The sequence below is a fragment of the Eubalaena glacialis genome, chromosome 5, assembly GCF_028564815.1.
Source record: "Eubalaena glacialis isolate mEubGla1 chromosome 5, mEubGla1.1.hap2.+ XY, whole genome shotgun sequence".
Taxonomy (NCBI): Eukaryota; Metazoa; Chordata; class Mammalia; order Artiodactyla; family Balaenidae; genus Eubalaena; species Eubalaena glacialis.
Window position 1 is genome coordinate 136,807,342 of NC_083720.1, and position 12,319 is coordinate 136,819,660.

Sequence of the window (12,319 nt, forward strand, 5' to 3'; positions counted from 1 at the left end):
AAATTCTAGCATGCATGTACCTGTATAGCATGCTCTGCTAATCAGAAGGCTTATAAAAGTAACTATATTAAGCAGACCTAATATTAGGTTTATTACAAACCTAAGGGGAAAAATCCAGACTTCGTATTTTTGATATTTTGTGCATTTATATATTATTATAGAAATGAAGACTTGTGAAATTTCATTTTAGATAGTCATTTCCTTTAAGGGCTCAAATCACTGTACTGTGTTCCATTTTTGTTACAGCTGCCTCAGTTCTAATTGGTCTAGACTCTCTCCCTATTATTTTTTTGTTTTTCTTTTAAAACAGTAAAATGAGTGTTTTTCGAATCTCTAGCTCTCATTTTTGTGTTGTATAACACTTCTCTCTTTTTAAGAGTAGATATTCTTCAACATTTTTCTTAACCTTTGTTTCCTGTAAACAATTGTCAGTGTCAGTTCTTCCATTTAGAATATCCAACTCTACATTTACAAAATGTAGAGTTTCACCTGCGCCTGTATCTGCCATCCCATCCCTTCACTATATGAACAGTGATTAAGTGCATATCTCTTGCATTTTAGAAAAAACACCCAAAAGTTCATCTGTAGGTTTCCTCAAAGTTTAAACGAACACCTAGCATTTCATTTATATATATCAGTTTCTTAAACAACACAAAATACTTGTTTCTCCCCCTAGGGAAACTATTTAAGAGCCAACTAAACTATGAAATACAAAGTTATTTGTTTTTAACGTGATTATATGTTCCTGACCAAATGCAAACTGTTGTAGTTGTGTGTGCACAATGTAATTTAACACTAAAGAGTGCTATCTAGAAGATAATTTTAAAGATAACTTATTATAAAACCATTTTCCCCTAATCTCCATAAATGAGAGAACTGATTTTAACAAAACTGTTTATAATATTTAGAAGAACATCTAAAGCTAATGTTGGAGAAGGGGGAAGCAGGAATAAATTCAGTTGGATTCTTTTGACTTTTTGGTGTATGAATTTATGGCAAACAATGTAGTATGTGTCTTTTTCATTTCTTCTTTATACAAATACTTAGAAAATGTAATTTAATGTTAGAAATCCTATACTTGAAAAAAGCCTCAAGTATCAGTGGTTCTATGAAACAAAGTTAAAAACAAACATGGAGGGCTTCCCTGGTGGCGCAGTGGTTGAGAATCTGCCTGCCAATGCAGGGGACACGGGTTCGAGCCCTGGTCTGGGAGGATCCCACATGCCGCGGAGCAACTGGGCCCGTGAGCCACAACTACTGAGCCTGCGCGTCTGGAGCCCATGCTCCACAACAACAGAGGCCGCGATAGTGAGAGGCCCGCGCACCGCGATGAAGAGTGGCCCCCGTTTGCCGCAACTAGAGAAAGCCCTCGTATAGAAACGAAGACCCAACACAGCCATAAATAAATAAATAAATTTTAAAAAAACAAACAAACAAACATGGAAAGTGTAAAAAAGATTTGTGTTTGAGTAGCTTGTGACTGATTGTGTCCTCATTAAGTGTGAAAATTTTTTGATATTGTCACCTTACATTTTGTTAAATAACTATTGCTTTTGAAAAGCCTATTGTGTGTGGTTTAGGAGTTAGTTAATAGTGTCTACATTTTTTTAAGTTTTATATTAAGTATTTATATATTATAAGAAATTGCAGTAGGGCCATTTTCGATTAGTCAGTGTTTTCAGGCCTTGAAATAAATCTTGACCAAGTGAAAAAAACGAAAATACATAGAAACAAATGACAATGAAAACGTGATGACCCAAAACCTATGGGACATGGCAAAAGCAGTTCTAAGAGGGAAGTTTATAGCAATTCAATCTCACCTCAAAAAACAAGAAAAGTCTAAAATAAACAATCTAACCCTACACCTAAAGCAACTAGAGAAAGAACAAACAAAACCCAAAGTCAGTAGAAGCAAAGAAATCATAAAGATCAGAGCAGAAATAAAGAAATAGTGGCTGTATCAATTTACATTCCCACCAACAGTGCAAGAGGGTTCCCTTTTCTCCCCACCCTCTCCAGCATTTGTTGTTTGTAGATTTTCTGATGATGCCCATTCTAAGCAGTGTGAGGTGATACCTCATGGTAGTTTTGATTTGCATTTCTCTAATAATTAGTAATGTTGGGCAGCTTTTCATATGCCTCTTGGCCATCTGTATGTCTTCGCTGGAGAAATGTCTATTTAGATCTTCCCCCCATTTTTGATTGGGTTGTTTGTTTTTTTAATATTGAGCTGCATGAGGTGTTTATATATTTTGGAGATTAATCCTTTGTCCGTTGATTCATTTGCAAATATTTTCTCCCATTCTGAGGGTTGTCTTTTTGTCTTATTTATAGTTTCCTTTGCTGTGCAAAAGCTTTTAAGCTTTATTAGGTCCCATTTGTTTATTTTTGTTTTTATTTCCATTTCTCTAGGAGGTGGGTCAAAAAGGATCTTGTGGTGATTTATGTCCAAGAGTGCTCTTCCTATGTTTTCCTCTAAAAGTTTTATAGTGTCTGGTCTTACATTTATGTCTTTAATCCATTTTGAGTTTATTTTTGTGTATGGTATTAGGAAGTGTTCTAATTTCATTCTTTTACATGTAGCTGTCCAGTTTTCCCAGCACCACTTATTGAAGAGACTGTCTTTTCTCCATTGTATATCCTTGCCTCCTTTGTCATAGATTAGTTGACAATAAGTGCGTGGGTTTATCTCTGGGTTTTCTATCCTGTTCCATTGATCTATATTTCTGTTTTTGTGCCAGTACCATATTGTCTTGATTACTGTAGCTTTGTAGTATAGTCTGAAGTCAGGTAGTCTGATTCCTCCAGCTCCGTTTTTTTCCCCTCAAGATTTCTTTGGCAATTTGGGGTCTTTTGTGTCTCCATACAAATTTTAAGATTTTTTGTTCTAATTCTGTAAAAAATGCCATTGGTAATTTGATAGGGCTTGTACTGAATCTGTAGATTGCTTTGGGTAGTAGAGTCATTTTCACAATATTGATTCTTCCAATCCAAGAACATGGTATATCTCTCCATCTGTTTGTGTCATCTTTGACTTCTTTCATCAGTGTCTTATAGTTTTCTAAGTACAGGTCTTCTACCTCCTTAGTTACGTTTATTCCTAGGTATTTTATTCTTTTTGTTGCGATGGTAAATGTGACTGTTTCCTTAATTTCTCTTTCTGATCTTTCATTGTAAGTGTATAGGAATGCAAGAGATTTCTGTGTATTAATTTTGTATCCTGCAACTTTACCAAATTCATTGATTAGCTCTAGTAGAGGGAACCCTCTTGCACTGTTGGTGGGAATGTAAATTGATACAACCACTATGGAGAACAGTATGCAGGGTCCTTAAAAAACTAAAAATAGAATTACCATATGACCCAGCAATCCCACTACTGGGCGTATACCCAGAGAAAACCATAATTCAAAAAGACACATGCATGACAATGTTCATTGCAGCACTGTTTACAATAGCCAGGTCATGGAAGCAACCTAAATGCCCATCAACAGATGCATGGAAAAAGAAGACGTGGTACATATATACAATGGACTATTACTCAGCCATAAAAAAGGAATGAAATTGGGTCATTTGTAGAGACGTGGATGGACCTAGAGACCGTCATACAGAGTGAAGTCAGAGAGAGAAAAACAAATATCGTATATTAATGCATATATGTGGAATCTAGAAAAATGGTACAGATGAACCAATTTGCAGGGCAGAAATAGAGACACAGATGTAGAGACCAAACGTATGGACACCAAAGGGGGAAAGTGGGGGTGGTGGGATAGTAGGGGGATGAATAGAAAGATTGGGATTGACATATATAGTCTAAGATGTATAAAATAGATAACTAATAAGAACCTGCTGTATAAAAAATAAAATACTATAAAATTCAAAAAATAAGACCTATCTGATAAAGGACTTATCCAAAATACATAAAAACCTCTTAAATCTCAACAAGAAAACACTCTATTAAAAAGTCGGCCAAATACTTAACAGACACCTCACCAAAGAAGATATACAAATAGCAAATAAAGCTATAAAAATATGTTTGATATCACATGTCATTAGAGAATTGCAAATTAAAACAACGAGATGGCACTACACACCTACTAGCACAGCAAAAATCCTAAACACTCACACACCAAATGCAGGGATGTGGAGCAACAGGAACTCTCACTCATTGCTGTTAGGAAAGCAAAATGGTGCAGCCACTTTGGAAGTTATTTTTGTGATTTCTTAAAAAAACTAAACATACTCTAACTACATAATTCAGAAACTATGCTCCTTGGTACTTACCCAAAAGAACTGAAAACTGTTCATACAAAATATCCATACAAAAACCTGCACATGAATGTTTATAACAGCTTTTTTCATAACTGCGAAAACTTAGAAGCAACCAAGATGTCCTTCAGTAAGTGAATGGATACACAAAACTGTGGTACATACAAACAGTGGAATATTATTCAGTGCTGAAAAGAAATGAGCTTTCCAGCCATGAAAAGACATGGAGGAAATTTAAATGGATATTTCTAAGTGAAAGAAGGCAATCTGAAAAGGCTACACAGGGGCTTCCCTGGTGGTGCAGTGGTTGAGCATCCGCCTGCCAATGCAGGGGACACGGGTTCGAGCCCTGGTCTGGGAGGATCCCACATGCCGCGGAGCAACTGGGTCCGTGAGCCACAACTACTGAGCCTGCGTGTCTGGAGCCTGTGCTCCACAACAAGAGAGGCCGCGATAGTGAGAGGCCTGCGCACCGTGATGAAGAGTGGCCCCCGCTCGCCGCAACTAAAGAAAGCCCTCACACAGAAACGAAGACCCAACACAGCCAATAAATTAATTAATTAATTAATTAATTTTTTTAAAAAAAGGCTACACACTGTATGATTCCAACTATATGACATTCAGGAAAAGACAAATCTATGGAAACAACAAAAGGAGCAGTGGTTATAAGGGGTTAATGGGGCAGGGGAGGGATAAATAGGCAGACTACAGAGGATTTTTAGGACAATGAATCTATTCTGTATGATATTACAATGGGTACATGTTATTATACATTTGTCAAACCCACAGAATGTACAATGCCAAGAGTGAACCCTAATATAAATTAATGATTTGGGGTGATAATGATATGTCAATATATGTTCATTGACTGTAACAAATGTACCACTGTAGTACAGATGCTCATAGTGGGGAAGTATGTACATGTGTGGGAATGGGCGTATATGAGAATTCACTGTACTTTCCAAACAATTTTGCTGTGAACATAAAACTGCTATAAAAAATAAAGTTAATTTAAAAAATTTTAAAAGAAGAAATAATGAAATAGAAAAGAAGAAAACATTAGCAAAGATCAATAAAACTAAAAGCTGCTTCTTTGAGAAGATAAACAAAATTGATAAACCCTTAGCCAGACTCATCAAGAAAAAAAAGGATAGGACACAAATCGATAAAATTAGAAATGAAAAAGGAGAAATCACAACTGACACCACAGAAATACAAAGGATTATAAGAGACTACTACAAAAAACTATATGACAATAAAATGGACAACCATGGAGAAATGGACAAATTCTTGGAAAGGTACAGTTTTCCAAAACTGAACCAGAAAGATTTAGAAAATATAAACAGACCTATCAAAAGTAATGAAATTCAAACTACAATTAAAAATCTTCCTACAAACAAAAGTCCAGGACCAGATGGCTTCACAGGCGAATTCTATCAAACATTTAGAGAAGAGCTAATACTGATCCTTCTCAAACTCTTCCAAAAAATTGCAGAGGGAGGAACATTGCCAAATTCATTCTATGAAGCCACCATCACCCTGATACCAAAACCAGAAAAAGATATCACAAAAAAGAAAATTATAGACCAATACCACTGATGAACATCAATGCAAAAATCCTGAACTAAATACTAGCAAACAGAATCCAACAACATATTAAAAGGATAATACACCATGATCAAGTGGGATTTATTCCAGGAATGCAAGGATTCTTCAATATACACAAATCAATCAATGTGATACACCATATTAACAAATTAAGGAATAAAAACCGTATATCATCTCAATAGATGCAGAAAAAGCTTTTGACAAAATTCAACACCCATTTATGATAAAAAACTCTCCAGAAAATGGGCATAGAGGGAAACTACCTCAACATAATAAAGGCCATATATGACAAACCCACAGCAAACATCATACTCAATGGTGAAAAACTGAAAGCATTTCCACTAAGATCAGGAACAAGACAAGGAAGTCCACTCTCACCACTCTTATTCAACATAGTTTTGGAAGTCTTAGCCATGGCAATCAGAGAAGAAAAAGAAATAAAAGGAATACAAATTGGAAAAGAAGAAGTAAAACTGTCACTGTTTGCAGATGACATGAGACTATACATAGAAAATCCTAAAGATGCCATCAGAAAACTACTAGAACTAACCAATGAATTTGGTAAGGTTGCAGGATACAAAATTAATGAACAGAAATCTCTGGCATTCCTATACACTAACAACAAAAAATCAGAAAGAGAAATTAAGGAAACAATCCCATTTACCATCGCAACAAAAAGAATAAAATATCTAGGAATAAACCTACCTAAGGAGGTAAAAGACCTGTACTTAGAAAACTATAAGACACTGATGAAAGAAGCAAAGATGACACAAACAGATGGAGAGATATACCATGTTCTTGGATTGGAAGAATCAATATTGTGAAAATGACTATACTACCCAAAGCAATCTACAGATTCAGTGTAATCCCTATCAAACTACCAATGGCATTATTCACAGAATTAGAACAAAAAATTTTACAATTCACATGGAAACACAAAAGACCCTGAATAGCCAAACCAATCTTGAGGGAAAAAAACGGAGCTGGAGGAATCAGGCTCCCTGACTTCAAACTATACTACAAAGCTATAGTAATCAAGACAGTATCGTACTGTCACAAAAACAGAAATATAGATCAATAGTACAGGATAGAAAGCCCAGAGATAAATCCACGCACATATGGTCACCTAATTTATGACAAAGGAGGTAAGAACATACAGTGGAGAAAAGACAGCCTCTTCAATAAGTGGTGCTGGGAAAACTGGACAGCTACATGTAAAAGAATGAAATTAAAACATTCCCTAACACCATACACAAAAATAAACTCAAAATGGATTAAAGACCTAAATGTAAGGCCAGACCCTATAAAACTCTTAGAGGAAAACATAGGAAAAACACTCTTTGACATAAAACACGGCAAGATCTTTTTTGACCCACCTCTTACAGTAATGAAAAGAAAAAGAGAAAGAAACAAATTGGACCTAATTAATCTTCAAAGCTTTTGCACAGCAAAGGACACCATAAACAAGACAAAAAGACAACTCTCAGAATGGGAGAAAATATTTGCAAACGAAGCAACTGACAAAGGATTAATCTCCAAAATATACAAACAGTTCATGCAGCTCAATATTAAAAAACAAACAACCCAATCAAAAAATGGGGGGAAGATCTGAAGAGACATTTCTCCAAAGAAGACATACAGATGGCCAAAAAGCATGTGAAAATATGCTCAACATCACTAATTATTAGAGAAATGCAAGTCAAAACTACAATGAGGTATCACCTCACACCAGTCAGAATGGCCATCATCAAAAAATCTCGAAACAGTAAATGCTGGAAAGGGTGTAGTGAAAAGGGAACCCTCCTGCACTGTTGGTGGGGATGTAAATTGATACAGCCACTATGGAGAACAGTATGGAGGTTCCTTAAAAAACTAAAAGTAGAACTACCATATGACCCAGCAATCCCACTACTGGGCATATACCCTGAGAAAACCATAATTCAAAAAGAGACATGTACCCCAATGTTCATTGCAGCACTATTTACAATAGCCAGGACATGGAAGCAACCTAAATGTCCATCAACAGATGAATGGATAAAGAAGATGTGACACATATATACAATGGACTATTACTCAGCCATAAAAAGAAACAAAACTGAGTTATTTGTAGTGAGGTGGATGGACCTAGAGTCTGTCATACAGCGTGAAGTAAGTCAGAAAGAGAAAAACAAATACCATATGCTAACACAAATATATGGAATCTAAAAAAAAAAAATGGTACTGATGAACCTAGTGGCAGGGCAGGAATAAAGATGTAGACATAGAGAATGGACTTGAGGACACGGCAGGGAGATGGGGACGCTGAGACGAAGTGAGAGAGTGGCATGGACATATATACACTACCAAATATAAAATAGTTAGCTAGTGGGAAGCAGCTGCATAGCACAGGGAGATCACCTCGGTGTTTTGCGACCACCTAGAGGGGTGGGATAGGGAAGATGGGAGGGAGGCTCAAGAGGGAGGGGATATGGGGATATATGTATGCATATGGCTGATTCACTTTGTTGTACAACAGAAACTAACACAGTATTGTGAAGAAATTATACTCCAATAAAGATCTATTAAAAAAAAGAGTAAATCCTAAGAGTTCTCATCACAAGGAAAAAAAATGTTTCTATTTCTTTAATTTTGTATCTATATGAGATAATCTATGTTCACTAAACTTACTGTGGTAATCATTTCATGATGTATGTAAGTCAAATCATTATGCTTTACACCTTAAACTTACACTGTATGTCAATTATATCTCAATAAAACTGGAAGAAAAGAAAAAGAAATGCAAAAAAAAAAGTGAAGGAGTGAAGTGCACCCTATAACTACGGATCCAAATGAGATGACTTCCAGGGCTCATAAGCAGAGATGATTATTGTCTCTGCTTCCTATTACTAAAGTCAAATCCTATGATTGCCAGTTACCCACTGGACTTGATTCAGGGGACATTTTCTGGTGCCTATGGGGAAAGAGGGGAGATAAATGCAGACATAACAAATGGGGGCAGGTAGACAATTTTGTCCTTTAAAATACTCATGCTGTAGTTATTTTGTCCTAGCCACATTTATGCAGGCAAGTCAGTCATTTCAGTGCTTGAATTTTTGTGTTTCAACATCCACTGTGGCTTCTCGTTTTGAGATCCCAGATGATGAAAATGGAGCATGAACATCCTCAGCAATGCTCGTTTCTGCTTTTTCCACTAATAAACCTACTGATTAAAGTTTGACATTAATTTGTAGGGTTTTTTTGGTATGAGTTTAATCCATCTACATTATTTTTTTAATTGAAGTATAGTTGATTTACAATGCTGTGTTAATTTTAGGTATATAGCACAGTGATTCAGTTATACGTATGTATGTATACATCTATTTTTTTTCAGATTCTTTTCCCTTATAGGTTATTACAAAATATTGAGTATAGTTCCCTGTGCTATACAGTAGGCCCTTGTTGGTTATCTATTTTATATATAGTCGTGTGTATATGTTAATCCCAAACTCCTAATTTATCCCTCCCCCCTTTCCCTTTTGGTAACCATAAGTTTGTTTTCTATGTCTGTGGGTCTATTTCTGTTTTGTATATAAGTTCATTTGTATCTTTTTTTTTAAGATTCCACATATAATGCATCTACATTATTTTGTTTGCTGATATTTTTATAATTATTTCTTATATTGTGTGGGGTTTGGGGGGTTTTCAATTTGTTTGTTTGTTTGCTTTCTGAAAGGTGGAGAGAAGGCAGAAGGCTAGAGACCTGGAGACCCAAGGAAGCTATGGGTGTGAGTCACCTGGGTTTTCTGTATGCCTCATATATCTCAGACTTGGAGCTGAAGAAGCCAGAAACCTCAGAACACCAACAGGCACAGATAAAAAAATAAGGCCCCAACAAAAGCCTGCTCTCTCTAACCAAAGAGTTAGAAAAAGGGCAGCCTAGTAAAACAGAAAACATTTAGATAATAGCTGCTCTACTCCCACCAAACACAACAGAAAGAACTGTAGCCCCACCCACCAGGGTGCGTCAGAGAAGGCAAAGGAAGGATCTGGGAATTTCAACCCCACGTGGCAGTAATGAGCACCCACCCCATAGTGTGGGTGGGAAGCCTAGACTCCCATGCCCACCCAGCAATAATGAGGTACCCCTCCCCTCCTTCCTGAGGTGGTGTCAGAGGAGCCCTGGTGAAGAGTCAGAACTTTCACCACCACCCAGCAATAATTAGGCTACCCTTACACACATACACACACACACACACACACGTGCACACACACTCACTCCCCACTGTGTCACAGGGGCCATGTGATAGCAGTAACAAGGCACTGCTATCCTTTCCAACTGGGGAGGTGTCAGTGGAAGCTGAACGGAGAGTTGGAATTCTCACCTCTGTCCAGAAGTAACAAGGAGCAGTCTCCGCCTCAGGAGTTGATGATAGCTAGTGGGGAACCTGAATTCCACTCCCCCTGACAGTAATGAGTCAGTCTCTCCCTCCCCTTCCCCTGCATAGCTACCATGGACCCCCTGCAGATTTCACCAGTTTTCACCCCAGATTTCACTCAGCAGCCTGAGTCCCTCCCTGCTCCTTCTCCTTCCTCCCTGCCAGAGCCTGGGATTGCACAGGCAGCCAGCCCCAGCCTCTGTACAAGTGCAAAGACACCAGCCTAGACCCCTGTGGCTGACCCCCACCACTGTGCACATGCTCAGGGCTAGCGCCTCCAGCTGTGCATCTGCATGCTGCCAGCCTGACTCCCACTTCCAGCCTCCACTGCCAAGTGCATACCCACGGCAAAACCCTGCAGCCTTGCGAATGCAGCCCCACAGCTCCTTGTGGGTCTTGATTTCGCCCTATCTCCAGTCACTAGCCTGCACTGCTGGGCCTACCTGCAATGAGCCCCTCCAGCTTTGCCCCTGCACTCCACTGGCCCAAGCCTGTCCACTGCCATGTGCCAGTTGCAAGACCCTGCAGCCACAGGAGTGTACACCAACAACAAGGGCGCCATAGCTGCTTGTCAGCCCCGACCTGACTGATTCCTGTCACTGGCCTGCACCACTGTGCTCACTTACAGCTAGCCAGTCTACCCATACAACTGCATCCCACCAGCCTGACTTCTGTCACCAGCCTCCACTGCTACACACATGCCCATGGCAAGACCCTATACCACAGGAGTTCTTGCCAACAGCCAGGGCCCCCAGAGCTGTAGGTGCACCCACAGCTGGCCCCAGCCTTTGCTACTAGCAATGGCCCTTGCCACTGCATGTGTGTCTGCAACCAGCCCCTGCCACTACACAGACACTTGCAGCTTCTTCCCACAGCTGAGCCGCTGCACAGACACCACCATTGCCTGCCTTGGTCCCTAGCCATTGGACCTAGAGGTACCCCTGAGAACCCCAATAGCTCTTGCAGCCACTGCAGACCCTTCCACAGCACTCACCAGGCCCATGCAGTTGTCAGTTGACAAGTGTACCAAGACATCCAATAGAGAAAGAATATCTTTTCAACAAATGGTGCTAGGACAACTGGATATCCTCACACGAAAGAAAATGTTGGATCTTCACCTCACATCATATACAAATTAACTCAAAATGGATCAAAGACCTAAATGTAAACACTAAAACTATAAAACTTAGAAAAAATTGATCAGTGTAAATCTTTGTAACATTGGAGTAGGCAGTGGTTTCTTAGATACAACACGAGAAGAAGAAGAAGAAGAAGAAGAAGAAGAAGAAGAAGGGGAGGGGAAGAAGAAGAGGAAATAAATAAGTTGGACTTCATCAAAATAAAAAATTTTTGTGCTTCTAAGGACATTATCGAGAAAATGAAAAGACAACCCACAGAACGGTAGATAATATTTTCAAATCATATATTTGATAAGAGATATGTGTATCTAGAGTAAAGAATTCTTCTAACTTAATAAAAAAGACAAAGAGCTTAATTGAAAACAGGCAAATAATCTGAATAGACATTTTTCCAAAGAAGATATACAGATGGCGAGTAAGCACATGAAAAGATGGTCGACATCATTAGACGTCAGAAAAATTCGAATCAAAATCACAATGAGATACCACTTTGTACCTACTAGGACGGCTATAATTTTAAAAATCGGATAATATCAGATGTTGACAAGGATGTGGAGAAATCATAATCGTCATACATTGCTGGTGGGAATGTAAAAGGGTTCAACCACTCTGGAAAACAGTCTGGCAGTTCCTCAAAGAATTAAACATAGAGTTCTACCATATAACCCAGCAATTTATTTTCTAAGTATACACCCAAGAGAAAAAAAAACATATGTCCACACAAAATTGTGCATGAATGACTATAGCAGCATTATTCATAATACTCAAAAATTGGAAACAACCCAAATAAGCATTAACTGATGAATAGATAATGTACTATATTAATACAATGGAATATTTTTTGGCCATAAAAAGGAATGAATTGTTGATACATGCCAAAACATGGATGGA

The 12,319-nt window shown here is 38.2% G+C and overlaps 1 protein-coding gene across 1 annotated transcript in view; it reads left to right on the top strand.

Annotated features, from left to right (window-relative positions):
- The window catches only part of LOC133092401 (all-trans-retinol dehydrogenase [NAD(+)] ADH4-like), a 70,522-nt gene that overhangs the window by 12,781 nt on the left and 45,422 nt on the right, over positions 1–12,319 (top strand).